Source organism: Phyllobates terribilis, unplaced genomic scaffold (assembly GCF_046119375.1).
Source record: "Phyllobates terribilis strain yellow unplaced genomic scaffold, ASM4611937v1 Scaffold_277__1_contigs__length_2500907, whole genome shotgun sequence".
NCBI classification, from domain to species: domain Eukaryota; kingdom Metazoa; phylum Chordata; class Amphibia; order Anura; family Dendrobatidae; genus Phyllobates; species Phyllobates terribilis.
The window spans coordinates 673,410-699,803 of record NW_027363037.1 but is presented as its reverse complement, the minus strand read 5'-3'; the positions used below and the strand labels follow the sequence as shown (position 1 = coordinate 699,803).

The 26,394-nt window shown below is 43.0% G+C and overlaps 14 non-coding genes across 14 annotated transcripts; all 14 read left to right on the top strand.

Moving 5' to 3' along the window:
• Positions 1 to 26: 26 nt before the first annotated feature.
• LOC141220184 (U2 spliceosomal RNA) lies at positions 27 to 217 on the top strand. Its single transcript, XR_012288554.1, has one exon. It is a non-coding gene; the product is annotated as a U2 spliceosomal RNA (small nuclear RNA).
• Positions 218 to 1,332: 1,115 nt separating this feature from the next.
• Positions 1,333 to 1,523, top strand: LOC141219940 (U2 spliceosomal RNA). Its single transcript, XR_012288315.1, has one exon. It is a non-coding gene; the product is annotated as a U2 spliceosomal RNA (small nuclear RNA).
• A 4,393-nt stretch (positions 1,524 to 5,916) lies between these two features.
• LOC141220175 (U2 spliceosomal RNA) lies at positions 5,917 to 6,107 on the top strand. Its single transcript, XR_012288546.1, has one exon. It is a non-coding gene; the product is annotated as a U2 spliceosomal RNA (small nuclear RNA).
• Positions 6,108 to 7,222: 1,115 nt separating this feature from the next.
• LOC141219938 (U2 spliceosomal RNA) lies at positions 7,223 to 7,413 on the top strand. Its single transcript, XR_012288313.1, has one exon. It is a non-coding gene; the product is annotated as a U2 spliceosomal RNA (small nuclear RNA).
• Positions 7,414 to 8,528: 1,115 nt separating this feature from the next.
• LOC141219937 (U2 spliceosomal RNA) lies at positions 8,529 to 8,719 on the top strand. The gene has a single exon (XR_012288312.1). It is a non-coding gene; the product is annotated as a U2 spliceosomal RNA (small nuclear RNA).
• A 1,115-nt stretch (positions 8,720 to 9,834) lies between these two features.
• Positions 9,835 to 10,025, top strand: LOC141219936 (U2 spliceosomal RNA). Its single transcript, XR_012288311.1, has one exon. It is a non-coding gene; the product is annotated as a U2 spliceosomal RNA (small nuclear RNA).
• A 1,115-nt stretch (positions 10,026 to 11,140) lies between these two features.
• Positions 11,141 to 11,331, top strand: LOC141220210 (U2 spliceosomal RNA). Its single transcript, XR_012288580.1, has one exon. It is a non-coding gene; the product is annotated as a U2 spliceosomal RNA (small nuclear RNA).
• A 6,387-nt stretch (positions 11,332 to 17,718) lies between these two features.
• LOC141219652 (U2 spliceosomal RNA) lies at positions 17,719 to 17,915 on the top strand. The gene has a single exon (XR_012288099.1). It is a non-coding gene; the product is annotated as a U2 spliceosomal RNA (small nuclear RNA).
• A 1,118-nt stretch (positions 17,916 to 19,033) lies between these two features.
• LOC141219935 (U2 spliceosomal RNA) lies at positions 19,034 to 19,224 on the top strand. The gene has a single exon (XR_012288310.1). It is a non-coding gene; the product is annotated as a U2 spliceosomal RNA (small nuclear RNA).
• A 1,121-nt stretch (positions 19,225 to 20,345) lies between these two features.
• Positions 20,346 to 20,536, top strand: LOC141219934 (U2 spliceosomal RNA). Its single transcript, XR_012288309.1, has one exon. It is a non-coding gene; the product is annotated as a U2 spliceosomal RNA (small nuclear RNA).
• Positions 20,537 to 21,651: 1,115 nt separating this feature from the next.
• Positions 21,652 to 21,842, top strand: LOC141219933 (U2 spliceosomal RNA). Its single transcript, XR_012288308.1, has one exon. It is a non-coding gene; the product is annotated as a U2 spliceosomal RNA (small nuclear RNA).
• Positions 21,843 to 22,957: 1,115 nt separating this feature from the next.
• LOC141219932 (U2 spliceosomal RNA) lies at positions 22,958 to 23,148 on the top strand. Its single transcript, XR_012288307.1, has one exon. It is a non-coding gene; the product is annotated as a U2 spliceosomal RNA (small nuclear RNA).
• A 1,118-nt stretch (positions 23,149 to 24,266) lies between these two features.
• On the top strand, positions 24,267 to 24,457 carry LOC141220214 (U2 spliceosomal RNA). The gene has a single exon (XR_012288584.1). It is a non-coding gene; the product is annotated as a U2 spliceosomal RNA (small nuclear RNA).
• Positions 24,458 to 25,572: 1,115 nt separating this feature from the next.
• Positions 25,573 to 25,763, top strand: LOC141219931 (U2 spliceosomal RNA). The gene has a single exon (XR_012288306.1). It is a non-coding gene; the product is annotated as a U2 spliceosomal RNA (small nuclear RNA).
• Positions 25,764 to 26,394: the final 631 nt, after the last annotated feature.

The following is a 26,394-nucleotide window of genomic DNA, read 5'->3' as shown; positions in this document are numbered from 1 at the left end:
TCCGTAGTTTGAAACCAATTCTGGTTATCGCTTCTCGGCCTTTTGGCTAAGATCAAGTGTAGTATCTGTTCTTATCAGTTTAATATCTGATAAGTCCCCTATCTGGGGACCATATATTAAATGGATTTTTAGAACAGGGAGATGGAAAAAGAGCTTGCTCTGTCCACTCCACGCATTGACCTGGTATTGCAGTATCTCCAGGACCGGTGCACCCCTTCTTTAATGCAGTTTCTAAAATCAGAAAGAATTGAATTCAATGTTTTTTGTTCATTTTGCTTGTTTGTCGGATTTGGGGATGGACTCTTTGGCTTTGCTTTTCTTCTCCTCATTGGATTTTTCATGTTCAAAGTTGCAGAAGCCAGATTACAAGCTCATTTTGGTTCAACTTCAGCAACTGTGCATTGCATTGCCATGTAATGTGATGCAATGCTATCTTTCTAGCTCTCCCTTTTTACTTCCTTTTGGATAAACAGACATATTAGGCAAGCATTTTGGAGCTTTCACCTAAATAACTACAGGTGGTGAGATAAGCTGCACAATATAATTGACCTTTCAGTATATTGTTGCACACACACCATCTATTTAGCAAATGCCCTTGTTATCAACAGCAGCCTTTTAAACTCACCTGAGCTAACAGGTATGTGCGCTGGTTACTCTGCTGCGCTTAAAATTTCTTTTTTGGTTTGCTACAATGCCTTTTCTGAAACGTTGTCTCCTTCTGCTGGAACACTGACTTCTTTCATTTAATGCCTGCAGACTATAAAAGAGAACCCAACCCAAAAAGTTTGGTTGATTAGTCTGTGGCATTCTGTTAAACTGTTGCTTATGGCGGTCTCTGTGAGCTTCTCAGCGACATTCAGCCAGCCAGGTATCCTGCCTGCAGTAGATGGAATGTGGCAATGGAACGCTGGCTGCGCGTGTCATAATAGGCTCTGAGCCTTTATATACCTGTGCACAGCAGCAGCCACCTTCAGTCTGCTGCTGGACAGCCAGCAGCAGCAGCAGCAGGAGAGGTATGTAATCAGGAGCCCTCCTGCTAAGGGTAGACAGCTGCTCGTTCCACCCCACCCCCCGCCTTAATTGGTTCTCCTCCCTTCCAACGGTGTTGAGGCGGGTGGGAACAGCAGGGGGTGAAGGTGCTGTGTTTAAAGAGGTGGAGTTATGCAGATCTAAAACGCGTGGATTGCAGCAGCAGCAAGCCGAAAAGTGCAGGCATGTAAGGGATCTAGAGGTTGACAACATGTCTTCTTAACGGGAGTCCAGGAGCTCATCTCCACAAATGGACTTTTCAGGATCCTTGGGTGGCTCCGTAGTTTGAAACCAATTCTGGTTATCGCTTCTCGGCCTTTTGGCTAAGATCAAGTGTAGTATCTGTTCTTATCAGTTTAATATCTGATACGTCCCCTATCTGGGGACCATATATTAAATGGATTTTTAGAACAGGGAGATGGAAAAAGAGCTTGCTCTGTCCACTCCACGCATTGACCTGGTATTGCAGTATCTCCAGGACCGGTGCACCCCTTCTTTAATGCAGTTTCTAAAATCAGAAAGAATTGAATTCAATGTTTTTTGTTCATTTTGCTTGTTTGTCGGATTTGGGGATGGACTCTTTGGCTTTGCTTTTCTTCTCCTCATTGGATTTTTCATGTTCAAAGTTGCAGAAGCCAGATTACAAGCTCATTTTGGTTCAACTTCAGCAACTGTGCATTGCATTGCCATGTAATGTGATGCAATGCTATCTTTCTAGCTCTCCCTTTTTACTTCCTTTTGGATAAACAGACATATTAGGCAAGCATTTTGGAGCTTTCACCTAAATAACTACAGGTGGTGAGATAAGCTGCACAATATAATTGACCTTTCAGTATATTGTTGCACACACACCATCTATTTAGCAAATGCCCTTGTTATCAACAGCAGCCTTTTAAACTCACCTGAGCTAACAGGTATGTGCGCTGGTTACTCTGCTGCGCTTAAAATTTCTTTTTTGGTTTGCTACAATGCCTTTTCTGAAACGTTGTCTCCTTCTGCTGGAACACTGACTTCTTTCATTTAATGCCTGCAGACTATAAAAGAGAACCCAACCCAAAAAGTTTGGTTGATTAGTCTGTGGCATTCTGTTAAACTGTTGCTTATGGCGGTCTCTGTGAGCTTCTCAGCGACATTCAGCCAGCCAGGTATCCTGCCTGCAGTAGATGGAATGTGGCAATGGAACGCTGGCTGCGCGTGTCATAATAGGCTCTGAGCCTTTATATACCTGTGCACAGCAGCAGCCACCTTCAGTCTGCTGCTGGACAGCCAGCAGCAGCAGCAGCAGGAGAGGTATGTAATCAGGAGCCCTCCTGCTAAGGGTAGACAGCTGCTCGTTCCACCCCACCCCCCGCCTTAATTGGTTCTCCTCCCTTCCAACGGTGTTGAGGCGGGTGGGAACAGCAGGGGGTGAAGGTGCTGTGTTTAACACTAGGACTACTGGACTCGTGACCCCGCCTAGAACTACTGAAAGGAGTCATTTTGACTCCTTGCTTGTTTTCGTTTATTTTTAGAGTTTCATTTGTGGTTATTTATTAATAATTATATTTTTTGTAATGTATTATTATTGTGAGATCCAACAGTAATGCTTTTGATTGTTTTTTTTCTGCTTTTCTTATTTTTCTACAGAAAATAACAATAATTATAATAGACGTTTTTCAAACATTTTTTTTTATTCAAGTGCACACATATAAACAACAACTGAAGAACAAAAAGCAGAGAAAATGTAGGTGGAGGAGCATAAAAATGAAAATATGGCGCAGAATTCACCTTCTAAACATCTGGTGTTTCGCATTTTAGGCATTGCCTTTGATTTATGGCAGTACATTGCCCACACAAAGACTTACCACAAGTCTTACAATTTCCGACAGATCTATTTTTCTTGCACTTTTCTTTGATCTGGCAAAATTTTGTTTGAACCATCACTTCTGAGCATGTAGAAACTTGGGACGTGGAACCCTTTTCCCTATCTGTGACATAAGGACCACTCAACTCTCTCACAAGCGTTTGCAAAAATGCCTTGCGTGACATTTTTTGGTGGGTAATCTCCTTGAATATTATCCATGCATTTATACCCGCAAAGTCTAAGGCATTTTCAAATGCATGAACAGGCCATCTCCTTGTGCATGTTCGTGTGGTATATTTTCGTGCCATCTGATCCACTACATCTACTCCATATTTTGTTTCATTGTAAAACTTTACCGTTTCTGGAGTTTTTTTAGCGGAATCAGACGTAACAACAACATCTGAATGGACGGAACTCAAAATGACAACATTTTTGTTGGGCTTTCCTTGATATACTGTAAGTGTAAAATTGTCTTCATTTCTAAACACTTTAGTGTTGTACAATTCCTCTTTCATGGATTTTATTTCTTTAGGCACTTCTCGCCTTATCTTGTTCAGTGTTCCCACGATGGTTGTTCCTTTGCTTTTTAGCTGTTTAGCTAATTTTACTGAAGTAAAATAATTATCGGTTGTAACATTGCGACCTTTTTTCAAAAACGGGTCCAATAACTTCATTACCACATGGTCAGCTAAACGGTCCTCAGCACGGCGTGTGTCATCTTTGCCTAGATAAGGGAAGCCATTTGCCAGATATTTGCTCCTCTTATCAACAGCTAGCCAATATTTGTGGCCTTATTTATCTGGTTTGGAAGGCATGTACTGCGTGAATGGACACCTAGTTTTGCTTGGGAAAAGTTGCTCATCCACCGTTATGTATGGGCCAGGTTTGTAACACGCAATACAATTTTCAATAAACCTGTCCCACACAGTAGAAAATAGAGCAAACTTGTCCGTTTGCAGTCTCTCCGATCGAGTAGATTTCTCATCAAATCTGAGAAACCTCATAATTTCAACAAAGCGGTCCCTAGACATTGTCGCTTTGCAAAACGGTATTCCCCAGTCATTACACCAAATACTGCTAATCGAGTGACGGTTCGTGCCAGATATTCCACGAGCATAGAATATCGCAATGAATGCATCTAGCTCCTCATCAGATAGAGTAAACTGTAAATTATTGTTCCTGCATGCTTCTGCAAGCGTACAGTTCTTTATATGTGTCAATATATATGAATCAAAAAATAAACGCCATGCGCTCAAAGGACTATCGATAATGATATTTCTTCTGGCGTATCCTGTAGGGCCAGGTGCTTCTCGAAGAATATTTTGGCTGTCACGCCTACCAGGCAAGTGTTCTCCAATTTCAACAGGTTTCCATTGAATACCATCCGCTGAAACTAGTATTCCTTCAGATTCGCCTTCTCTGGTGTTTGTTGTTGCATTACCTTCGCCGCCATCGTTATCTGTTGTTCTTTCATTTCTGGGACGTTTTGCTGATTTTTTCTGTCCACGACCAGGAGGATGGTCACGAGGCAACATAACTGCATGAGCCCGATCCCCAGTTGATGTGCTTGGAATATCTGGAAAAAAGTTGATGAATATTTAGAATTTTTGTTTTGTAAGGGTCCGTGCACACTGGCTGGATTAGCGGCGGAATATCCGACCGGATATTCTCACCACAATCCGGCCCGTACCTGCCCGCTCAGGTACAGAGCGGAGTTTCATACCTGAAGCTCCGCTCCGAACCCCGGGCTGGAGCCGCTGTCTGGGACGGAGCCGTGCTCGCGCGTAAGCAAGCGCTGCTCTGTCCCTGACAGCGGCTCTAGCCCGGGGTTCGGAGCGGAGCTTCAGGCATGAGCGGGCAGGTACGGCCTGTATTGCGGCAAGAATATCCAGATGGCTATTCAGCCAGAATTCTGCTAGTGTGCACAGGCCCTAACTCAGTGTGTGGAAGAACAAATAAATACACATAACTACTTACCTTCTGGATTTGTTCCTTCTGAGTCTTCAGATTCACTTGATATGTTCTGAGGAATGAAATCTTCATCACTGTCAGAATCAAATACATGTTCCTGCAATTCGGATTCCGATTCATCCTCCGGTATGGATTGCAAAGTAGCCAGAATATCCTGAGGCTTTATCAAACGTCTTCTCTCCATATTCCTCACAAATTCCATAATTCTATATAGTTCCCTGCTGAAAAATAGAAATGAAATGAAAACTAAAAGAAATAATAACTGTTCTGCCACCTTCAAAAGTAGGTGGGCTGAATCAGTTGACAGACAGCTAAACTATTTCATAACAATTCATACCTGTATGAGTCTTCAGAGCTCGTATGTCTGTGTCTGTTCTCTTTGTCTCTTCAGCTGAACTGAAAGTTAAGATACTATCCAGAATACTGTCTCCTGCTAGGACCTTAGAAAAACACCACCCTTCATTAGCATAAGATAAGAGCCGAGAGTAAACAAGCTATTTTGTTCAGCATTACACAGTAATACAAGCAGGTAAAACACATGGAAAATGTGAAAAGTTGACATGTAAATTGAACTACATCTATATGAACATCAGGGTAAATAAGACAGAGTGAAAAAATTATGCACAAAACTTTATAGCAACATTTAGTGACAAAAGGACCTCAAAATATAGTAGGGAGTCAAAATGACTCCCTTCAGTAGTTCTTGGTAAATTTTGAAAAAAACGCGCAAATTTTTCACCAAAATTATTTATTCTCACAAAATCTTTTTTCACATCATATTTGAGGAAAAGTCACCGAGTTTCAAGCCGGAATTCTGAAAAATGTAGTCACAGAAGAGAAATAAAAAACGAAAGGAGTCAAAATGACTCCATCAGTAGTTCTAGTGTTAAAGAGGTGGAGTTATGCAGATCTAAAACGCGTGGATTGCAGCAGCAGCAAGCCGAAAAGTGCAGGCATGTAAGGGATCTAGAGGTTGACAACATGTCTTCTTAACGGGAGTCCAGGAGCTCATCTCCACAAATGGACTTTTCAGGATCCTTGGGTGGCTCTGTAGTTTGAAACCAATTCTGGTTATCGCTTCTCGGCCTTTTGGCTAAGATCAAGTGTAGTATCTGTTCTTATCAGTTTAATATCTGATACGTCCCCTATCTGGGGACCATATATTAAATGGATTTTTAGAACAGGGAGATGGAAAAAGAGCTTGCTCTGTCCACTCCATGCATTGACCTGGTATTGCAGTATCTCCAGGACCGGTGCACCCCTTCTTTAATGCAGTTTCTAAAATCAGAAAGAATTGAATTCAATGTTTTTTGTTCATTTTGCTTGTTTGTCGGATTTGGGGATGGACTCTTTGGCTTTGCTTTTCTTCTCCTCATTGGATTTTTCATGTTCAAAGTTGCAGAAGCCAGATTACAAGCTCATTTTGGTTCAACTTCAGCAACTGTGCATTGCATTGCCATGTAATGTGATGCAATGCTATCTTTCTAGCTCTCCCTTTTTACTTCCTTTTGGATAAACAGACATATTAGGCAAGCATTTTGGAGCTTTCACCTAAATAACTACAGGTGGTGAGATAAGCTGCACAATATAATTGACCTTTCAGTATATTGTTGCACACACACCATCTATTTAGCAAATGCCCTTGTTATCAACAGCAGCCTTTTAAACTCACCTGAGCTAACAGGTATGTGCGCTGGTTACTCTGCTGCGCTTAAAATTTCTTTTTTGGTTTGCTACAATGCCTTTTCTGAAACGTTGTCTCCTTCTGCTGGAACACTGACTTCTTTCATTTAATGCCTGCAGACTATAAAAGAGAACCCAACCCAAAAAGTTTGGTTGATTAGTCTGTGGCATTCTGTTAAACTGTTGCTTATGGCGGTCTCTGTGAGCTTCTCAGCGACATTCAGCCAGCCAGGTATCCTGCCTGCAGTAGATGGAATGTGGCAATGGAACGCTGGCTGCGCGTGTCATAATAGGCTCTGAGCCTTTATATACCTGTGCACAGCAGCAGCCACCTTCAGTCTGCTGCTGGACAGCCAGCAGCAGCAGCAGCAGGAGAGGTATGTAATCAGGAGCCCTCCTGCTAAGGGTAGACAGCTGCTCGTTCCACCCCACCCCCTGCCTTAATTGGTTCTCCTCCCTTCCAACGGTGTTGAGGCGGGTGGGAACAGCAGGGGGTGAAGGTGCTGTGTTTAAAGAGGTGGAGTTATGCAGATCTAAAACGCGTGGATTGCAGCAGCAGCAAGCCGAAAAGTGCAGGCATGTAAGGGATCTAGAGGTTGACAACATGTCTTCTTAACGGGAGTCCAGGAGCTCATCTCCACAAATGGACTTTTCAGGATCCTTGGGTGGCTCCGTAGTTTGAAACCAATTCTGGTTATCGCTTCTCGGCCTTTTGGCTAAGATCAAGTGTAGTATCTGTTCTTATCAGTTTAATATCTGATACGTCCCCTATCTGGGGACCATATATTAAATGGATTTTTAGAACAGGGAGATGGAAAAAGAGCTTGCTCTGTCCACTCCACGCATTGACCTGGTATTGCAGTATCTCCAGGACCGGTGCACCCCTTCTTTAATGCAGTTTCTAAAATCAGAAAGAATTGAATTCAATGTTTTTTGTTCATTTTGCTTGTTTGTCGGATTTGGGGATGGACTCTTTGGCTTTGCTTTTCTTCTCCTCATTGGATTTTTCATGTTCAAAGTTGCAGAAGCCAGATTACAAGCTCATTTTGGTTCCACTTCAGCAACTGTGCATTGCATTGCCATGTAATGTGATGCAATGCTATCTTTCTAGCTCTCCCTTTTTACTTCCTTTTGGATAAACAGACATATTAGGCAAGCATTTTGGAGCTTTCACCTAAATAACTACAGGTGGTGAGATAAGCTGCACAATATAATTGACCTTTCAGTATATTGTTGCACACACACCATCTATTTAGCAAATGCCCTTGTTATCAACAGCAGCCTTTTAAACTCACCTGAGCTAACAGGTATGTGCGCTGGTTACTCTGCTGCGCTTAAAATTTCTTTTTTGGTTTGCTACAATGCCTTTTCTGAAACGTTGTCTCCTTCTGCTGGAACACTGACTTCTTTCATTTAATGCCTGCAGACTATAAAAGAGAACCCAACCCAAAAAGTTTGGTTGATTAGTCTGTGGCATTCTGTTAAACTGTTGCTTATGGCGGTCTCTGTGAGCTTCTCAGCGACATTCAGCCAGCCAGGTATCCTGCCTGCAGTAGATGTAATGTGGCAATGGAACGCTGGCTGCGCGTGTCATAATAGGCTCTGAGCCTTTATATACCTGTGCACAGCAGCAGCCACCTTCAGTCTGCTGCTGGACAGCCAGCAGCAGCAGCAGCAGGAGAGGTATGTAATCAGGAGCCCTCCTGCTAAGGGTAGACAGCTGCTCGTTCCACCCCACCCCCCGCCTTAATTGGTTCTCCTCCCTTCCAACGGTGTTGAGGCGGGTGGGAACAGCAGGGGGTGAAGGTGCTGTGTTTAAAGAGGTGGAGTTATGCAGATCTAAAACGCGTGGATTGCAGCAGCAGCAAGCCGAAAAGTGCAGGCATGTAAGGGATCTAGAGGTTGACAACATGTCTTCTTAACGGGAGTCCAGGAGCTCATCTCCACAAATGGACTTTTCAGGATCCTTGGGTGGCTCCGTAGTTTGAAACCAATTCTGGTTATCGCTTCTCGGCCTTTTGGCTAAGATCAAGTGTAGTATCTGTTCTTATCAGTTTAATATCTGATACGTCCCCTATCTGGGGACCATATATTAAATGGATTTTTAGAACAGGGAGATGGAAAAAGAGCTTGCTCTGTCCACTCCACGCATTGACCTGGTATTGCAGTATCTCCAGGACCGGTGCACCCCTTCTTTAATGCAGTTTCTAAAATCAGAAAGAATTGAATTCAATGTTTTTTGTTCATTTTGCTTGTTTGTCGGATTTGGGGATGGACTCTTTGGCTTTGCTTTTCTTCTCCTCATTGGATTTTTCATGTTCAAAGTTGCAGAAGCCAGATTACAAGCTCATTTTGGTTCAACTTCAGCAACTGTGCATTGCATTGCCATGTAATGTGATGCAATGCTATCTTTCTAGCTCTCCCTTTTTACTTCCTTTTGGATAAACAGACATATTAGGCAAGCATTTTGGAGCTTTCACCTAAATAACTACAGGTGGTGAGATAAGCTGCACAATATAATTGACCTTTCAGTATATTGTTGCACACACACCATCTATTTAGCAAATGCCCTTGTTATCAACAGCAGCCTTTTAAACTCACCTGAGCTAACAGGTATGTGCGCTGGTTACTCTGCTGCGCTTAAAATTTCTTTTTTGGTTTGCTACAATGCCTTTTCTGAAACGTTGTCTCCTTCTGCTGGAACACTGACTTCTTTCATTTAATGCCTGCAGACTATAAAAGAGAACCCAACCCAAAAAGTTTGGTTGATTAGTCTGTGGCATTCTGTTAAACTGTTGCTTATGGCGGTCTCTGTGAGCTTCTCAGCGACATTCAGCCAGCCAGGTATCCTGCCTGCAGTAGATGGAATGTGGCAATGGAACGCTGGCTGCGCGTGTCATAATAGGCTCTGAGCCTTTATATACCTGTGCACAGCAGCAGCCACCTTCAGTCTGCTGCTGGACAGCCAGCAGCAGCAACAGCAGGAGAGGTATGTAATCAGGAGCCCTCCTGCTAAGGGTAGACAGCTGCTCGTTCCACCCCACCCCCCGCCTTAATTGGTTCTCCTCCCTTCCAACGGTATTGAGGCGGGTGGGAACAGCAGGGGGTGAAGGTGCTGTGTTTAAAGAGGTGGAGTTATGCAGATCTAAAACGCGTGGATTGCAGCAGCAGCAAGCCGAAAAGTGCAGGCATGTAAGGGATCTAGAGGTTGACAACATGTCTTCTTAACGGGAGTCCAGGAGCTCATCTCCACAAATGGACTTTTCAGGATCCTTGGGTGGCTCCGTAGTTTGAAACCAATTCTGGTTATCGCTTCTCGGCCTTTTGGCTAAGATCAAGTGTAGTATCTGTTCTTATCAGTTTAATATCTGATACGTCCCCTATCTGGGGACCATATATTAAATGGATTTTTAGAACAGGGAGATGGAAAAAGAGCTTGCTCTGTCCACTCCACGCATTGACCTGGTATTGCAGTATCTCCAGGACCGGTGCACCCCTTCTTTAATGCAGTTTCTAAAATCAGAAAGAATTGAATTCAATGTTTTTTGTTCATTTTGCTTGTTTGTCGGATTTGGGGATGGACTCTTTGGCTTTGCTTTTCTTCTCCTCATTGGATTTTTCATGTTCAAAGTTGCAGAAGCCAGATTACAAGCTCATTTTGGTTCAACTTCAGCAACTGTGCATTGCATTGCCATGTAATGTGATGCAATGCTATTTTTCTAGCTCTCCCTTTTTACTTCCTTTTGGATAAACAGACATATTAGGCAAGCATTTTGGAGCTTTCACCTAAATAACTACAGGTGGTGAGATAAGCTGCACAATATAATTGACCTTTCAGTATATTGTTGCACACACACCATCTATTTAGCAAATGCCCTTGTTATCAACAGCAGCCTTTTAAACTCACCTGAGCTAACAGGTATGTGCGCTGGTTACTCTGCTGCGCTTAAAATTTCTTTTTTGGTTTGCTACAATGCCTTTTCTGAAACGTTGTCTCCTTCTGCTGGAACACTGACTTCTTTCATTTAATGCCTGCAGACTATAAAAGAGAACCCAACCCAAAAAGTTTGGTTGATTAGTCTGTGGCATTCTGTTAAACTGTTGCTTATGGCGGTCTCTGTGAGCTTCTCAGTGACATTCAGCCAGCCAGGTATCCTGCCTGCAGTAGATGGAATGTGGCAATGGAACGCTGGCTGCGCGTGTCATAATAGGCTCTGAGCCTTTATATACCTGTGCACAGCAGCAGCCACCTTCAGTCTGCTGCTGGACAGCCAGCAGCAGCAGCAGCAGGAGAGGTATGTAATCAGGAGCCCTCCTGCTAAGGGTAGACAGCTGCTCGTTCCACCCCACCCCCCGCCTTAATTGGTTCTCCTCCCTTCCAACGGTGTTGAGGCGGGTGGGAACAGCAGGGGGTGAAGGTGCTGTGTTTAAAGAGGTGGAGTTATGCAGATCTAAAACGCGTGGATTGCAGCAGCAGCAAGCCGAAAAGTGCAGGCATGTAAGGGATCTAGAGGTTGACAACATGTCTTCTTAACGGGAGTCCAGGAGCTCATCTCCACAAATGGACTTTTCAGGATCCTTGGGTGGCTCCGTAGTTTGAAACCAATTCTGGTTATCGCTTCTCGGCCTTTTGGCTAAGATCAAGTGTAGTATCTGTTCTTATCAGTTTAATATCTGATACGTCCCCTATCTGGGGACCATATATTAAATGGATTTTTAGAACAGGGAGATGGAAAAAGAGCTTGCTCTGTCCACTCCACGCATTGATCTGGTATTGCAGTATCTCCAGGACCGGTGCACCCCTTCTTTAATGCAGTTTCTAAAATCAGAAAGAATTGAATTCAATGTTTTTTGTTCATTTTGCTTGTTTGTCGGATTTGGGGATGGACTCTTTGGCTTTGCTTTTCTTCTCCTCATTGGATTTTTCATGTTCAAAGTTGCAGAAGCCAGATTACAAGCTCATTTTGGTTCAACTTCAGCAACTGTGCATTGCATTGCCATGTAATGTGATGCAATGCTATCTTTCTAGCTCTCCCTTTTTACTTCCTTTTGGATAAACAGACATATTAGGCAAGCATTTTGGAGCTTTCACCTAAATAACTACAGGTGGTGAGATAAGCTGCACAATATAATTGACCTTTCAGTATATTGTTGCACACACACCATCTATTTAGCAAATGCCCTTGTTATCAACAGCAGCCTTTTAAACTCACCTGAGCTAACAGGTATGTGCGCTGGTTACTCTGCTGCGCTTAAAATTTCTTTTTTGGTTTGCTACAATGCCTTTTCTGAAACGTTGTCTCCTTCTGCTGGAACACTGACTTCTTTCATTTAATGCCTGCAGACTATAAAAGAGAACCCAACCCAAAAAGTTTGGTTGATTAGTCTGTGGCATTCTGTTAAACTGTTGCTTATGGCGGTCTCTGTGAGCTTCTCAGCGACATTCAGCCAGCCAGGTATCCTGCCTGCAGTAGATGGAATGTGGCAATGGAACGCTGGCTGTGCGTGTCATAATAGGCTCTGAGCCTTTATATACCTGTGCACAGCAGCAGCCACCTTCAGTCTGCTGCTGGACAGCCAGCAGCAGCAGCAGCAGGAGAGGTATGTAATCAGGAGCCCTCCTGCTAAGGGTAGACAGCTGCTCGTTCCACCCCACCCCCCGCCTTAATTGGTTCTCCTCCCTTCCAACGGTGTTGAGGCGGGTGGGAACAGCAGGGGGTGAAGGTGCTGTGTTTAAAGAGGTGGAGTTATGCAGATCTAAAACGCGTGGATTGCAGCAGCAGCAAGCCGAAAAGTGCAGGCATGTAAGGGATCTAGAGGTTGACAACATGTCTTCTTAACGGGAGTCCAGGAGCTCATCTCCACAAATGGACTTTTCAGGATCCTTGGGTGGCTCCGTAGTTTGAAACCAATTCTGGTTATCGCTTCTCGGCCTTTTGACTGAGACCAAGTGCTTCACAGCAGGAGGTTTCAGTTGAAGGGCACTCAGGTTCCCCTCTCCTTGGCCTGGCAGGATCGTCCACTTCGGTGGGCTTCACCTGCCTGCTGCTATTAGGGAGAGGGATTAGTCCTAGGGTAACGGGCAGCGATCCCCCAGCCTTCAGGTGCTTTATCTCAAAGCTCTGAAGGCGCAGATTGCAGGCGGTTGCAATTTGCATTTTGTTGCGCCATACCATGGAGGTTGACCCCAACCTCGTGCCTCTATATGCGAGGCTTAAGAACACCATAAGGGTCCGATTTACGGCTGGTGGTTCCGATATACGGAATCTGGGATATGTAGTCCAGGACGTGCTTGAGAAACTGCTCCACGTCAGAACCAACGAAATCCTTTCTATCCAGGATTATCCTCGACGTGGAGATTATGATGTAACCTTTACTGGCGAAGGTATTTTCAAAGATGTTTTGTCCAGAGTTAAGTCGGTAGAAAATAGCCCTGGTCTAAAAGGGATTCAGATCATCGAGCACGTCCTGGATGAGGTAAAGATGGTGGTTGTGAAAATCTTCTCACCCTTCATAACAGCACCAGAGGTTATTTCCTTTTTGTCAGTTTATTTTAAAAGTGTGAAACTGATTGGGAAAGTGTTGAATGAGTTTAACATCTGGACCTCAAAATGGAAGTTTTTAGTAAAATGTGAAAGAGACCCTAAATTCCCTGGAGGTGTGAGACTTCCTCCAGCTCGATTTAAAATAGGGCAAACTAATGGGGATTTTTTTTTCTCAGGAATGCCACTTTTCTGTAGGTATTGTGGTCTCTATGGGCACTCTAAGGATAGTTGTGGTGCCACTTGTAGAAATTGTGCCAGTACTGAACATGACACAAAGGAGTGCCCAAATGAAAAAAAATGCTCTTTTTGTCGGACACCTGGTCATTTCTATTTTTCTTGCCCTCACAGGTTCAGAGAGGATGAACAAAAACAAAAGGAGAAGTCCAAGACATCCGGGAATGGACGGGCCAATCAGACCACCCCTCAGGAGGAGGAGCAACAACCTGGAGCCTCGGGAGGTGATAAGGGCGCTTCAACTAGTAACAATCCCTCCGAGTCAATGACAGGTAACTCACAGGAGCCCAGGAGCTGGCTGAAAGACCATAAGGAGGCTAAAAGGAAGGCTGAGAAAGATCATAAAGGGGCGGTCGGTAAGGCCAAAAAAGAGCGCCAAAAGGCTGACACCGAGCCCAAAATTCCCACTGGGTCTCACGAGAGCGAGGGCGGTACGTGGCATTTGGTGAGGTCTCATAATAAGAAAAAGAATGGTTCCGTGGAGGTGGCTAATAGGGAGGAGATGGATACATCCCCTCACGGGGGTGTAGACTCTGGAATCCCGAGGTCCCGGGGCTCTGCTGCTCCAGGTGGGGCCCCGAACCTGGCTGCCTCCGGGGACTCTGAGGCTCCGCCATGTGCGCAGCCTGCCCCTGTGTTACGACCCTCTGTGGGTCAGCAGGGGAGTGCGGAGCCTCTCGGAGACCCACCTGACGAGGACCTAAATGGTCAGCCTATGGAGACCCAGTGTAACCTTTCTCTCAATATCCTTCCGAGCTACACCCCAGTAGCGTCGGGTCTTAATTTAAGTGAATGTTCCTTCTCCGATGATGAAGACTCTTTGATAACGGTGGATTCAGAAGAGGGCGTTGGTGAAAGTCCAAGTGGTCTGATCCGTCCATCGGATAGGTAAAGTCCAGTTTTTGTTTCTTCCTAACCATTTGTTATGATGGCTGACATTAGTGGTGTTTCCCTCAATGTGAGAGGCATAGGATCCAAGACCAGAAGAGCTACTGTTTTACATTTTTTAACCTGTTTTACAGCTTCTGTTTTCTTTTTACAAGAATGTCATATCCCTCATAAGATTTCTTACAAAAAATATAAGGAAGAGTGGAAACATGGTCCATCGGTCTGGTCTGGATCAAATGCAACCGGATCAGCCGGGGTAGCTATACTTTTTAAGGGAAATGTGTCTATTGATTTTATCCAAGATATTTTACCGGGTCGTATTCTTTTAGTTAAGGCTTTTATTGATGGGACAAGATGGCAGTTTTTAAATTTTTATGGGTCACCTGATAAAAATGAAAGGGCTGATATGCTGGAAATTTTACCTTTATTTATTAACATTTCTGAACCTTTTATCCTGGCAGGTGATTTTAATTGTATTTTAAAAGGCGAAAGCCGACGCTCCGGTTCCGTGAGTAGAAATTATGACAAAACGTCTGGAATGTTAAGCAATATTATAAATGATTGTAAATTAACTGATGTGTATAAAGAATGTAACAAGGATAGCCCTATAGACGCTGGTTTCACCTGGAGCAATTCTACATGTAGCTCCAGGATAGATTTTGTTTTAGGTTCAGAAAAAATACTGCCAGTGAAATGTGAAGTTTTAACTAATATTCTCTCAGATCACAAGGTTTTATCTTTTAGAGTGAGGATTAATGGAAAGAAGAAATGTGGTAAGAAATCTTGGAAATTGAATGTGTCCCTTTTAAAAGATCCACAAATTTTATCGGATTTTATTGAGTTTTATGTAAACTGTAGAAAAAGGAAAAACCCCAATATTTCTTTTAGCTCCTGGTGGGATAGAATGAAAATAAACATTAAAGATTTCTTTATAAAGAAAAGCATACAAAAAGCTAAAGAAAAGTTTGAGATCTATAATTTTCTTAATATCAGGTTACAGACATTGTACAAATTCAAAGACAATGGTCTGGATGTAGGTAATGATATATTGAGTCTTAAAGGAGAAATTTCAAAGTGGTTGGAACAAAAAGGAAAAGAACTGATTTTTCGTTCAAAGGTAAAACACGTAGAAGAGGATGAGACTTGTTCCAGGTATTTTTTTAAGAAAAACAAACAGGCGAAAACAATAATTGATAACATAGATGGAGATAATAATATCAACGTTATATTGGATAAGGTAAATGTCTATTTTAATGATCTTTTTAATGTAAAAACTGTAGACCATGATTTAATACACACTTTCCTGGGGGAGATCAAGTCCACCCTAGATGCTGATGCCCAAAGTTTTTTATCCCAACCTCTATGTGAGGAAGAGATTTTAGAAACCATGAAGAGTTTTAAAAATGGTAAAGTGCCCGGCCCTGATGGTATCCCCATAGAGTTTTATATAAGTTTTTATGATATTTTAAAAGATGATTTGTTTAATTTGTTTTCCGAAGTTTTTAATAATAAGGTTTTACTCAACTCATGGAAGAAAGGTGAGGTATCACTACTATACAAAAAAGGTGACAAAACGGATCTTAAAAACTGGAGGCCGATAACTCTTTTAAATAGTGATTACAAAATTATGGCTAAGATCTGTGCAAATCGGTTGAAAAAGGTGATACATAAAGTAATTCATGCAAATCAGGTATGCGGGGTACCTGGGCGTAGTATCTGGGACAATTTAAACCTGGTGAAAGATTGTATTGAAGATGTAAAAACCAGAAAGACAAAGATGTCAATCCTAGCGGTGGATTTTGAGAAAGCTTTTGACCGCGTGTCTCATTTTTATCTTTTTAAAGTTTTAGAAAAAATGGGCATTCCGGGTGGGTTTTTATTGTCTCTTAAAGCTTTTTATAATGATTGTACGAGTAAGATTTTAGTTAATGGTTTTAAAACAAAAGAGGTAGTTTTAAAATCAGGGGTGAAGCAGGGTTGCCCTTTGTCCCCCCTGCTTTTTATATGTGCTATAGAACCCCTTTTATGTACAATACGCCGGGATAAGCAAATATGTGGAGTACCCTTACCCGGAGGGAACGGTCTACAAGTTAAAGTTGTAAGCTATATGGATGATGTAGCCGTGTTTGGATGTGATGTACCTTCAATACAAAAAACGATAAGCCAAATTCAGTCTTTTTGTACAGTTTCCGGTTTTAAAATTAATCTTACTAAATGTAATATTTTAAATGTCGGGGGGATGAGTTTACATGATGTACCAATTGAAGTTACAGATTCCATTACTATTTTAGGTGTTTCTTTTAATGAATCTAATAATGGTTTTAATAGCTGGGATGCGGCAGCACAGAAAATTAATCAGAAAATCTGCATGTGGAATATGAGAAAGCTGTCAATGGAAGGTAAAGTTCTGATTGTAAAAATGGTGATATTACCTATCCTGTTATATCTTAGTTTGGTGTTCCCCCCTCCTACAAATTTGTTGAAACGAATTACAAAAGTATGTTTTACCTTTTTTTGGGGCTCAAAAATGGAGAAACTCAAAAGAGAAATTGTGACAAAGCCAAAGGTTAAAGGTGGGAAAGATTTCCCTGTTTTAGATAAGTTTCTTTTAATACATTTTTTCTGTTTCTGTTTTAAAACCCTTTTTAAAGATAATTACCTTTCCTATTTTATGCGTTTTAACACTGGTTTTCTCATGAGAAGGTTTGGTTGGTTTGAAACGGTTTTATCCTTTCCTTATGCTTTTAACCTACCTGCACATTATGAGATTTTAAAGAAAATTATTCTTGATTTTAATTTGAATAAGAAACAGACAGGGGATCTATGTAACAGCAAGACACTACTCAAACAAATTAGTACTGATGTGACGTTGTGTGATATTGAACGTTATGATGATGACAAAACTGTACACATATGGAAAATGATTAACGCCCCTTATCTTTTTAATGTACAGAAAGACATGTCTTGGAGCTGCGCACACCACTGTCTTCCTTGCCGGGCATTCCAGTACAGAAGAGGTTTTGTGAGGTCTGCCATCTGCCCAAGAGAAGGTTGTCAAGAAGAAGAGACAGTGAAGCATCTTTTATGGACTTGTGCTTTTGCTAAAGAGTTCTGGAGAAGATTAATCCCCCTGCTGGAGAAAATGGTGGACCTCAAGGACTTTAATTTTGCATCAGTGTTATATGGTCTTCTGGAATGCCCAACAATGGACCAAAAAATAATGGCGTGGAAGACAGTGAATTGTGCCAAGATAGCGCTCTGGAATGCTAGAAATATTGCTGTTTTTAAACATGAAATGTTACCAGTAGATGATGTTTTAGCCTTTTGTAAAAGTGAAATGTACATATACTATTTATTGGACAGGAAAAAGAATGTAACGTTGGCAGGCAAATGGCTTTTTAACCTATGGAATATTTGAAGTCTTGTAAAATTTGCTGTGATGGAATTTTTATTTTTCTTTGAAGTCCCGAAAGTGTAATGTGGATGTAATGGTTTTATTTCTGTAATTTGTTAAATTTTAAATAAACGGTTTTTATCCCCATGTGGGGGATAGCCAAATTAAAAAAAAATCTGTTCTTATCAGTTTAATATCTGATACGTCCCCTATCTGGGGACCATATATTAAATGGATTTTTAGAACAGGGAGATGGAAAAAGAGCTTGCTCTGTCCACTCCACGCATTGACCTGGTATTGCAGTATCTCCAGGACCGGTGCACCCCTTCTTTAATGCAGTTTCTAAAATCAGAAAGAATTGAATTCAATGTTTTTTGTTCATTTTGCTTGTTTGTCGGATTTGGGGATGGACTCTTTGGCTTTGCTTTTCTTCTCCTCATTGGATTTTTCATGTTCAAAGTTGCAGAAGCCAGATTACAAGCTCATTTTGGTTCAACTTCAGCAACTGTGCATTGCATTGCCATGTAATGTGATGCAATGCTATCTTTCTAGCTCTCCCTTTTTACTTCCTTTTGGATAAACAGACATATTAGGCAAGCATTTTGGAGCTTTCACCTAAATAACTACAGGTGGTGAGATAAGCTGCACAATATAATTGACCTTTCAGTATATTGTTGCACACACACCATCTATTTAGCAAATGCCCTTGTTATCAACAGCAGCCTTTTAAACTCACCTGAGCTAACAGGTATGTGCGCTGGTTACTCTGCTGCGCTTAAAATTTCTTTTTTGGTTTGCTACAATGCCTTTTCTGAAACGTTGTCTCCTTCTGCTGGAACACTGACTTCTTTCATTTAATGCCTGCAGACTATAAAAGAGAACCCAACCCAAAAAGTTTGGTTGATTAGTCTGTGGCATTCTGTTAAACTGTTGCTTATGGCGGTCTCTGTGAGCTTCTCAGCGACATTCAGCCAGCCAGGTATCCTGCCTGCAGTAGATGGAATGTGGCAATGGAACGCTGGCTGCGCGTGTCATAATAGGCTTTGAGCCTTTATATACCTGTGCACAGCAGCAGCCACCTTCAGTCTGCTGCTGGACAGCCAGCAGCAGCAGCAGCAGCAGGAGAGGTATGTAATCAGGAGCCCTCCTGCTAAGGGTAGACAGCTGCTCGTTCCACCCCACCCCCCGCCTTAAATGGTTCTCCTCCCTTCCAACGGTGTTGAGGCGGGTGGGAACAGCAGGGGGTGAAGGTGCTGTGTTTAAAGAGGTGGAGTTATGCAGATCTAAAACGCGTGGATTGCAGCAGCAGCAAGCCGAAAAGTGCAGGCATGTAAGGGATCTAGAGGTTGACAACATGTCTTCTTAACGGGAGTCCAGGAGCTCATCTCCACAAATGGACTTTTCAGGATCCTTGGGTGGCTCCATAGTTTGAAACCAATTCTGGTTATCGCTTCTCGGCCTTTTGGCTAAGATCAAGTGTAGTATCTGTTCTTATCAGTTTAATATCTGATACGTCCCCTATCTGGGGACCATATATTAAATGGATTTTTAGAACAGGGAGATGGAAAAAGAGCTTGCTCTGTCCACTCCACGCATTGACCTGGTATTGCAGTATCTCCAGGACCGGTGCACCCCTTCTTTAATGCAGTTTCTAAAATCAGAAAGAATTGAATTCAATGTTTTTTGTTCATTTTGCTTGTTTGTCGGATTTGGGGATGGACTCTTTGGCTTTGCTTTTCTTCTCCTCATTGGATTTTTCATGTTCAAAGTTGCAGAAGCCAGATTACAAGCTCATTTTGGTTCAACTTCAGCAACTGTGCATTGCATTGCCATGTAATGTGATGCAATGCTATCTTTCTAGCTCTCCCTTTTTACTTCCTATTGGATAAACAGACATATTAGGCAAGCATTTTGGAGCTTTCACCTAAATAACTACAGGTGGTGAGATAAGCTGCACAATATAATTGACCTTTCAGTATATTGTTGCACACACACCATCTATTTAGCAAATGCCCTTGTTATCAACAGCAGCCTTTTAAACTCACCTGAGCTAACAGGTATGTGCGCTGGTTACTCTGCTGCGCTTAAAATTTCTTTTTTGGTTTGCTACAATGCCTTTTCTGAAACGTTGTCTCCTTCTGCTGGAACACTGACTTCTTTCATTTAATGCCTGCAGACTATAAAAGAGAACCCAACCCAAAAAGTTTGGTTGATTAGTCTGTGGCATTCTGTTAAACTGTTGCTTATGGCGGTCTCTGTGAGCTTCTCAGCGACATTCAGCCAGCCAGGTATCCTGCCTGCAGTAGATGGAATGTGGCAATGGAACGCTGGCTGCGCGTGTCATAATAGGCTCTGAGCCTTTATATACCTGTGCACAGCAGCAGCCACCTTCAGTCTGCTGCTGGACAGCCAGCAGCAGCAGCAGCAGCAGCAGGAGAGGTATGTAATCAGGAGCCCTCCTGCTAAGGGTAGACAGCTGCTCGTTCCACCCCACCCCCCGCCTTAATTGGTTCTCCTCCCTTCCAACGGTGTTGAGGCGGGTGGGAACAGCAGGGGGTGAAGGTGCTGTGTTTAAAGAGGTGGAGTTATGCAGATCTAAAACGCGTGGATTGCAGCAGCAGCAAGCCGAAAAGTGCAGGCATGTAAGGGATCTAGAGGTTGACAACATGTCTTCTTAACGGGAGTCCAGGAGCTCATCTCCACAAATGGACTTTTCAGGATCCTTGGGTGGCTCCGTAGTTTGAAACCAATTCTGGTTATCGCTTCTCGGCCTTTTGGCTAAGATCAAGTGTAGTATCTGTTCTTATCAGTTTAATATCTGATACGTCCCCTATCTGGGGACCATATATTAAATGGATTTTTAGAACAGGGAGATGGAAAAAGAGCTTGCTCTGTCCACTCCACGCATTGACCTGGTATTGCAGTATCTCCAGGACCGGTGCACCCCTTCTTTAATGCAGTTTCTAAAATCAGAAAGAATTGAATTCAATGTTTTTTGTTCATTTTGCTTGTTTGTCGGATTTGGGGATGGACTCTTTGGCTTTGCTTTTCTTCTCCTCATTGGATTTTTCATGTTCAAAGTTGCAGAAGCCAGATTACAAGCTCATTTTGGTTCAACTTCAGCAACTGTGCATTGCATTGCCATGTAATGTGATGCAATGCTATCTTTCTAGCTCTCCCTTTTTACTTCCTTTTGGATAAACAGACATATTAGGCAAGCATTTTGGAGCTTTCACCTAAATAACTACAGGTGGTGAGATAAGCTGCACAATATAATTGACCTTTCAGTATATTGTTGCACACACACCATCTATTTAGCAAATGCCCTTGTTATCAACAGCAGCCTTTTAAACTCACCTGAGCTAACAGGTATGTGCGCTGGTTACTCTGCTGCGCTTAAAATTTCTTTTTTGGTTTGCTACAATGCCTTTTCTGAAACGTTGTCTCCTTCTGCTGGAACACTGACTTCTTTCATTTAATGCCTGCAGACTATAAAAGAGAACCCAACCCAAAAAGTTTGGTTGATTAGTCTGTGGCATTCTGTTAAACTGTTGCTTATGGCGGTCTCTGTGAGCTTCTCAGCGACATTCAGCCAGCCAGGTATCCTGCCTGCAGTAGATGGAATGTGGCAATGGAACACTGGCTGCGCGTGTCATAATAGGCTCTGAGCCTTTATATACCTGTGCACAGCAGCAGCCACCTTCAGTCTGCTGCTGGACAGCCAGCAGCAGCAGCAGCAGGAGAGGTATGTAATCAGGAGCCCTCCTGCTAAGGGTAGACAGCTGCTCGTTCCACCCCACCCCCCGCCTTAATTGGTTCTCCTCCCTTCCAACGGTGTTGAGGCAGGTGGGAACAGCAGGGGGTGAAGGTGCTGTGTTTAAAGAGGTGGAGTTATGCAGATCTAAAACGCGTGGATTACAGCAGCAGCAAGCCGAAAAGTGCAGGCATGTAAGGGATCTAGAGGTTGACAACATGTCTTCTTAACGGGAGTCCAGGAGCTCATCTCCACAAATGGACTTTTCAGGATCCTTGGGTGGCTCCGTAGTTTGAAACCAATTCTGGTTATCGCTTCTCGGCCTTTTGGCTAAGATCAAGTGTAGTATCTGTTCTTATCAGTTTAATATCTGATACGTCCCCTATCTGGGGACCATATATTAAATGGATTTTTAGAACAGGGAGATGGAAAAAGAGCTTGCTCTGTCCACTCCACGCATTGACCTGGTATTGCAGTATCTCCAGGACCGGTGCACCCCTTCTTTAATGCAGTTTCTAAAAGCAGAAAGAATTGAATTCAATGTTTTTTGTTCATTTTGCTTGTTTGTCGGATTTGGGGATGGACTCTTTGGCTTTGCTTTTCTTCTCCTCATTGGATTTTTCATGTTCAAAGTTGCAGAAGCCAGATTACAAGCTCATTTTGGTTCAACTTCAGCAACTGTGCATTGCATTGCCATGTAATGTGATGCAATGCTATCTTTCTAGCTCTCCCTTTTTACTTCCTTTTGGATAAACAGACATATTAGGCAAGCATTTTGGAGCTTTCACCTAAATAACTACAGGTGGTGAGATAAGCTGCACAATATAATTGACCTTTCAGTATATTGTTGCACACACACCATCTATTTAGCAAATGCCCTTGTTATCAACAGCAGCCTTTTAAACTCACCTGAGCTAACAGGTATGTGCGCTGGTTACTCTGCTGCGCTTAAAATTTCTTTTTTGGTTTGCTACAATGCCTTTTCTGAAACGTTGTCTCCTTCTGCTGGAACACTGACTTCTTTCATTTAATGCCTGCAGACTATAAAAGAGAACCCAACCCAAAAAGTTTGGTTGATTAGTCTGTGGCATTCTGTTAAACTGTTGCTTATGGCGGTCTCTGTGAGCTTCTCAGCGACATTCAGCCAGCCAGGTATCCTGCCTGCAGTAGATGGAATGTGGCAATGGAACGCTGGCTGCGCGTGTCATAATAGGCTCTGAGCCTTTATATACCTGTGCACAGCAGCAGCCACCTTCAGTCTGCTGCTGGACAGCCAGCAGCAGCAGCAGCAGGAGAGGTATGTAATCAGGAGCCCTCCTGCTAAGGGTAGACAGCTGCTCGTTCCACCCCACCCCCCGCCTTAATTGGTTCTCCTCCCTTCCAACGGTGTTGAGGCGGGTGGGAACAGCAGGGGGTGAAGGTGCTGTGTTTAAAGAGGTGGAGTTATGTAGATCTAAAACGCGTGGATTGCAGCAGCAGCAAGCCGAAAAGTGCAGGCATGTAAGGGATCTAGAGGTTGACAACATGTCTTCTTAACGGGAGTCCAGGAGCTCATCTCCACAAATGGACTTTTCAGGATCCTTGGGTGGCTCCGTAGTTTGAAACCAATTCTGGTTATCGCTTCTCGGCCTTTTGGCTAAGATCAAGTGTAGTATCTGTTCTTATCAGTTTAATATCTGATACGTCCCCTATCTGGGGACCATATATTAAATGGATTTTTAGAACAGGGAGATGGAAAAAGAGCTTGCTCTGTCCACTCCACGCATTGACCTGGTATTGCAGTATCTCCAGGACCGGTGCACCCCTTCTTTAATGCAGTTTCTAAAATCAGAAAGAATTGAATTCAATGTTTTTTGTTCATTTTGCTTGTTTGTCGGATTTGGGGATGGACTCTTTGGCTTTGCTTTTCTTCTCCTCATTGGATTTTTCATGTTCAAAGTTGCAGAAGCCAGATTACAAGCTCATTTTGGTTCAACTTCAGCAACTGTGCATTGCATTGCCATGTAATGTGATGCAATGCTATCTTTCTAGCTCTCCCTTTTTACTTCCTTTTGGATAAACAGACATATTAGGCAAGCATTTTGGAGCTTTCACCTAAATAACTACAGGTGGTGAGATAAGCTGCACAATATAATTGACCTTTCAGTATATTGTTGCACACACACCATCTATTTAGCAAATGCCCTTGTTATCAACAGCAGCCTTTTAAACTCACCTGAGCTAACAGGTATGTGCGCTGGTTACTCTGCTGCGCTTAAAATTTCTTTTTTGGTTTGCTACAATGCCTTTTCTGAAACGTTGTCTCCTTCTGCTGGAACACTGACTTCTTTCATTTAATGCCTGCAGACTATAAAAGAGAACCCAACCCAAAAAGTTTGGTTGATTAGTCTGTGGCATTCTGTTAAACTGTTGCTTATGGCGGTCTCTGTGAGCTTCTCAGCGACATTCAGCCAGCCAGGTATCCTGCCTGCAGTAGATGGAATGTGGCAATGGAACGCTGGCTGCGCGTGTCATAATAGGCTCTGAGCCTTTATATACCTGTGCACAGCAGCAGCCACCTTCAGTCTGCTGCTGGACAGCCAGCAGCAGCAGCAGCAGCAGGAGAGGTATGTAATCAGGAGCCCTCCTGCTAAGGGTAGACAGCTGCTCGTTCCACCCCACCCCCCACCTTAATTGGTTCTCCTCCCTTCCAACGGTGTTGAGGCGGGTGGGAACAGCAGGGGGTGAAGGTGCTGTGTTTAAAGAGGTGGAGTTATGCAGATCTAAAACGCGTGGATTGCAGCAGCAGCAAGCCGAAAAGTGCAGGCATGTAAGGGATCTAGAGGTTGACAACATGTCTTCTTAACGGGAGTCCAGGAGCTCATCTCCACAAATGGACTTTTCAGGATCCTTGGGTGGCTCCGTAGTTTGAAACCAATTCTGGTTATCGCTTCTCGGCCTCTTGGCTAAGATCAAGTGTAGTATCTGTTCTTATCAGTTTAATATCTGATACGTCCCCTATCTGGGGACCATATATTAAATGGATTTTTAGAACAGGGAGATGGAAAAAGAGCTTGCTCTGTCCACTCCACGCATTGACCTGGTATTGCAGTATCTCCAGGACCGGTGCACCCCTTCTTTAATGCAGTTTCTAAAATCAGAAAGAATTGAATTCAATGTTTTTTGTTCATTTTGCTTGTTTGTCGGATTTGGGGATGGACTCTTTGGCTTTGCTTTTCTTCTCCTCATTGGATTTTTCATGTTCAAAGTTGCAGAAGCCAGATTACAAGCTCATTTTGGTTCAACTTCAGCAACTGTGCATTGCATTGCCATGTAATGTGATGCAATGCTATCTTTCTAGCTCTCCCTTTTTACTTCCTTTTGGATAAACAGACATATTAGGCAAGCATTTTGGAGCTTTCACCTAAATAACTACAGGTGGTGAGATAAGCTGCACAATATAATTGACCTTTCAGTATATTGTTGCACACACACCATCTATTTAGCAAATGCCCTTGTTATCAACAGCAGCCTTTTAAACTCACCTGAGCTAACAGGTATGTGCGCTGGTTACTCTGCTGCGCTTAAAATTTCTTTTTTGGTTTGCTACAATGCCTTTTCTGAAACGTTGTCTCCTTCTGCTGGAACACTGACTTCTTTCATTTAATGCCTGCAGACTATAAAAGAGAACCCAACCCAAAAAGTTTGGTTGATTAGTCTGTGGCATTCTGTTAAACTGTTGCTTATGGCGGTCTCTGTGAGCTTCTCAGCGACATTCAGCCAGCCAGGTATCCTGCCTGCAGTAGATGGAATGTGGCAATGGAACGCTGGCTGCGCGTGTCATAATAGGCTCTGAGCCTCTATATACCTGTGCACAGCAGCAGCCACCTTCAGTCTGCTGCTGGACAGCCAGCAGCAGCAGCAGCAGGAGAGGTATGTAATCAGGAGCCCTCCTGCTAAGGGTAGACAGCTGCTCGTTCCACCCCACCCCCCGCCTTAATTGGTTCTCCTCCCTTCCAACGGTGTTGAGGCGGGTGGGAACAGCAGGGGGTGAAGGTGCTGTGTTTAAAGAGGTGGAGTTATGCAGATCTAAAACGCGTGGATTGCAGCAGCAGCAAGCCGAAAAGTGCAGGCATGTAAGGGATCTAGAGGTTGACAACATGTCTTCTTAACGGGAGTCCAGGAGCTCATCTCCACAAATGGACTTTTCAGGATCCTTGGGTGGCTCCGTAGTTTGAAACCAATTCTGGTTATCGCTTCTCGGCCTTTTGGCTAAGATCAAGTGTAGTATCTGTTCTTATCAGTTTAATATCTGATACGTCCCCTATCTGGGGACCATATATTAAATGGATTTTTAGAACAGGGAGATGGAAAAAGAGCTTGCTCTGTCCACTCCACGCATTGACCTGGTATTGCAGTATCTCCAGGACCGGTGCACCCCTTCTTTAATGCAGTTTCTAAAATCAGAAAGAATTGAATTCAATGTTTTTTGTTCATTTTGCTTGTTTGTCGGATTTGGGGATGGACTCTTTGGCTTTGCTTTTCTTCTCCTCATTGGATTTTTCATGTTCAAAGTTGCAGAAGCCAGATTACAAGCTCATTTTGGTTCAACTTCAGCAACTGTGCATTGCATTGCCATGTAATGTGATGCAATGCTATCTTTCTAGCTCTCCCTTTTTACTTCCTTTTGGATAAACAGACATATTAGGCAAGCATTTTGGAGCTTTCACCTAAATAACTACAGGTGGTGAGATAAGCTGCACAATATAATTGACCTTTCAGTATATTGTTGCACACACACCATCTATTTAGCAAATGCCCTTGTTATCAACAGCAGCCTTTTAAACTCACCTGAGCTAACAGGTATGTGCGCTGGTTACTCTGCTGCGCTTAAAATTTCTTTTTTGGTTTGCTACAATGCCTTTTCTGAAACGTTGTCTCCTTCTGCTGGAACACTGACTTCTTTCATTTAATGCCTGCAGACTATAAAAGAGAACCCAACCCAAAAAGTTTGGTTGATTAGTCTGTGGCATTCTGTTAAACTGTTGCTTATGGCGGTCTCTGTGAGCTTCTC